The sequence below is a fragment of the Oratosquilla oratoria genome, chromosome 11 (genome assembly GCF_046742065.1).
Source record: "Oratosquilla oratoria isolate Oo_2021 chromosome 11, ASM4674206v1, whole genome shotgun sequence".
In the NCBI taxonomy this organism is placed as follows: domain Eukaryota; kingdom Metazoa; phylum Arthropoda; class Malacostraca; order Stomatopoda; family Squillidae; genus Oratosquilla; species Oratosquilla oratoria.
Window position 1 is genome coordinate 51,071,885 of NC_134787.1, and position 5,008 is coordinate 51,076,892.

Sequence of the window (5,008 nt, forward strand, 5' to 3'; positions counted from 1 at the left end):
AAGAAATATGAACATAGTTATGTAATACAAAGGAACACAATTCTATAACATAATTACACATATGACGTAATATCTAATATTACGTTACAGTGCCAATACGTGACAATACGCGATCCGGTGGTGCTAACGTGAACGTGGCGTTGCAGGAACCCTGCAATAGTGTGCACGTCGAACCGTGCAGTATCGTGCAGTTCAGTTCAGCAGTGGAACTCTATCGCGCGACGCACTTCGGCGGACCCGTGGAGGATCGAACAAAGAGGTCCTTCATTCCAACCCCTTGGATATAGCGCTCTGGCAGAGCGCCCCCTCCCTCGACGCGACCGTGACCCACTTAGTGAGAGCGATTACGTCACACCACGCCCCAGCTGACTCGCGCAGACCGCACCCCCAAACCCGGCCCATGGCACAAAGGAGCGATTCACCGACGTCACTAGACAGTGACGTCGAATTACACGCCCCGCCCGCGCTCACGCCAAATGTGATGCTTCCGCGGGACGACGGCGACGACGCCGTGCAACGCCTAGCGGCGAGCGTGGCGGTGGCACGAGAGGAACGGAGGGAAGACTGCGCGAGGATGGACCAAATGGCGGAGACCCTTCAACAACTCTTGACCCTCGTCGCCCGCGCGCCGCCCCCTCCGTCGGGCCCTCCGCCGGCTTCGCCCGCCCCGGCCCCTCCTGACGCCGGAACGCCGCCCGCCCCCATGCCGCCGGGCAACCTGAAATTAGAATGAATAGTTGATATGAACCAATAGAAAAAATGTAGCAATGAATTGTACACAAAGTACACACAACAGCAGGTCTACTGGCCCTCACGAGGCTGTGTTTACTATACTAAGCTACAGTTAAGGAAATAAGGCAACTAGGCGATAGAAGATGAACTAACACTACTGGTACCACTATCCTATCCAATTACAATTAAATGCCGGGCTGTCAGATCTTTTATTGCAAGGGATAATATTTTATTTGCGGATTAGAGTCTAAGTATTTATCTAGGCGATTCTTTAATGTTGCTATTGTGTTACTTTCAACGACAGTGGTAGGTAACGAATTCCACACATTAACGACCCGGTTAAAGAAGAAATGCTTACTTTCATTCGAAGAAAATCTTTATCTTTAAAATCGTGACGTCTTCTTGTATTTGATTGGTCTGATAAAAAGTAATATTCGACAGTGATGTTGTCAAAGCCTTTGAACACTTTAAAAACCTCGATTAAATCTCCTCGCATTCTCCTTTTTGAAAGTGAGAATAAATTTAGACTAAGTCTTTCTTCATACGGCAGATTTCTTAGCCTTGGTATAATTTTGGTCATTCTCCGTTGCACTCTTTCTAGTTTACTAATATCTTTCTGGTAGTATGGGGACCAAAATTGTATACAGTATTCGAGATGGGGACGGACCAAGGAATTATAAAGGTTTAGCAATATTTTTTCAGATTTATTTTAGAAGACTCTTCCGATAAAGCCAACCAAATTTATTTGCTGTTTTAACAACTTCTGAGCAATGTTGACTTGGCTTCAAGTCATTTGATATTGAAACTCCTAGATCTTTTTCTTTAGTTACTGAATCCAGTATTACGCCATTCATCTGGTATTGGATGTGATCATTGTTACTTCCAATGTGCAATACAGTATAGTTTTAAAGTAAGGAATGGAATATTATTGTCTTGTATCACTAGACTCTTCATAAACCTTGAGTAATTCAGTAATACACTAAATTAGTTAAATCACAAACTTGAAGTCTACCGGTCAACACATCAGTTGCATATCGCCCTCACTTATTGAAAATGGCGAGTAATTAGATTTGCACTGAAACAATTCTTAAAACATATGTATATATACTCTATGGATAAATTAATCACTTAAAGCCATTTTAGAAAGGTTCTCCAGCCTTACCAAAACAACAACAGCAACATCCACCTTTCCAGCCATCACTGAATCTTTTCCGCCTTCCCGTATGTAAAACAAACGGCAATAGACCATCGACTTCATCTATTCCATAACCAAACAAAACAACATTGCAATTTCCTATATATAAAATAAATCACTAAAATTTCATACTAAGAATTGCCGATCAAATTTACTTAGATAAGCCAACACGATACAATATCAATGTTCAAACAATACTAGGCAACTTCACATCCAGCAACCAGTCTGGAAAATATGTACGTTTTTGACATGAATGTATTTCTTTTTATCACACCCCACCGTTAAATTAAACACGATAGTGTTTATATACAAATACATTCATGCAGAAATTTAAGAAAATAAACATGGTAAAACCGAAGTACAATGCAGTGCAACAATTTTAAAGTTATCGCAGTTACCTCCACACAATATCGCACAGCTTATTTTGTATCACAGAAAAGAAATAAGGCTTTCAAATATTCATGAACATAACATTGGAATATACCAAGACAACATTTCAAGCCAAAAATAGATATAATTGCATTAGCAAGGACGAGATAGGCTATCTGCGATAACAATAGAATTGCCGCTTGTGTGCTTTATCTAAAAAATATAAGGTTATAATGTCAAGCTGTGATGCATGAGGGGGAGTGGGTGGGGGATGGGGGGTGAAGATGTGTGTGTGTGTGTGTGTGTGTGTGTGTGTGTGTGTGTGTGTGTGTGTGTGTGTGTGTGTGTGTGTGTGTGTGTGTGTGTGTGTGTGTGTGTGTGTGTGTGTGTGTGTGTGTGTGTGTGTGTGTGTGTGTGTGTGTGTGTGTGTGTGTGTGTGTGTGTGAGAAAAAATTTGACGCAGCCCGAAGGGATTTCCCCCCGTCTTCTTTTCTGCATGGGGGGACGGAGGGGGGGGGGGTCGCCGAATTTATGAAGCGGCCTTGCTGTGGATGTGCTGTGTCTTGCGACACTCCTTCTGGCCCAGGGCAATGGACAGGATGCAGGGATGACCCGTCATCCAGGAGGTGCCAAGATGGGAGGGAGGGAGGAGGGTGGAGGGGAGTGGAATATGTAGGGAATGGAACGGGTGGGAGTGGTTTCTATGCCTTTTCTTTTTGGCTACCCCCCGTGTAGGGGGAAAAAGCCTTTGGTATATGCATGTACATGTATGTAATGCCAAGCACCATCTAGTCAATCGAAATACCATGCTCTTGTTTTTCATACGGTTCACAAACACTAATGGTTATGATCACTATATAGAGTCATTTTCTGTCCACTGTTTCCTACATAAACATCAAAATTTTCTAAGGCCATTATCAAGGCAGCAGCTTCTTTCTCTATAGTACTGTAATGTCTTTGGTAGGGTGTAAATTCAGTTGACATATAACATATAGGATACAGTATATCGTCATGCTTTTGAAGAAGAACAGCACCTACTGCAACATCGATTGCATCTACTTGGATCATGAAAAGTTTATGGAAATCTGGGCCACGCAAGACCAGCTTTGACATTAATATGTTTTTAACTTTTTCAAATGCCTCCTGACACTCAGAGGTCCAGTTGAAATTAACCTTAGGACTAACCAAGTCAGTAAGTGGTTTGACAACTGCACTAAAGTTTGGGCAGAACCTTCGATAATACGCTGCCATACCCAAAAATCGTTGAACATCTTTTCTATTGGTGGGACCAGGTAGGGATTCTATAGCGTCAACTTTTGCTCTTACAGTAGCTACTGTTCCATAACCCACACCATGACCTAAAAATGTTAACTATGCATAACCAAATTCATTCTTCGCTAAATTTACAGTTAACTCAGCCTTCTTTAATCTACTGAATAGTTCTCTTAAGGCACAAACATGATCTTCCCATGACATTGAAAAGATAACCAGGTCGTCAAGGTATGCACATACACAGGAAGTCTTGCTACCACAGTAGTTGACATCAGTCTTTGAAACGCTGCGGGAGAATTCCGTAATCCAAACGGTGTTACAGTATACTGAAATAACCCATCTGGAGTCACAAAGCTAAAGACACGCTTGGCTTCTTCCGTCAGAAGAATTTGATAGTAACCTTTTAGTAAATCTAATTTTGTTATGAATTTTGTATTCCCAATAGCATCTATGATGTCCTCAATTCGAGGCAGTGGGAAGTTATCAGCTCTAATAAAGGCATATAACTTCGTATAATCCGTACAGATGCGCATTCCCCATTTCCTTTAGGAACTAATAAACAGGGTGAAGCTCACTCAATATTGCTGGGATCAGCAAAACCATTATTAAGAAGAAACTGTGTTTCTGCCCAGTATTTATTACCTTGTTCGGGGACATACGATAAGGCTTATCTCTTACTGGTGCTGTTCCCTCCCTCCACTACCTCGACATTGAGGTGGGTCTTGGTAAGTCGCTGAGAATTTCAGGGAAGTAGTGCAACAGACCTGAAATATCAGATTGCTGAGTTTCGGACAAATGGCATAGCATATCATAAGGGTTAGACAGCACTTCTGAATTGGTTAACTTGTTTGCTGGTATACTATCAGATTCCAGATTTACATTAGAATCTTCCATCACACCTACAGTATTTATATCACGAACAGATGTCTTTACATCAGGTCCTTGGTCTTTCTTGTGATATTCCTTCAGTAAATTCACATGGACTAGCCGCTTATATTTACGATAACCAGTGGTAGCAATTACATGATTTAAACCCCCCTTTCTTTCTAGAATCTTTAATTAAAGGGGCCTTTATACTTACCCTGTAGAGGACATTTCCTAGTAAGCTAAAACATCAGAACTTCGTCCCCCAAATAAAATTCCCACTTTACTGCATTTTTATCATAATTTAGTTTCATCTGCTCCTGAATTAATTTCAAATTATTTCGAGCAAATTGGTGCACACTGTCTAAATTTCTTTTAAGTTAGTTACATACTCAGATAGGGTTTCATTTTGTTGAACAGCAACCCAGCTCTCACGTAGTAGCCTCATAGGACCTCGTATATCACGACCAGAAGTTCGTGAGGAGAGCAACCCAGATTGGACTGCTTAGTACACCGAACAGCATACAATAAGAATGGTAAACCAACATCCCACTCATTTCCTGTTTCGTGACAATA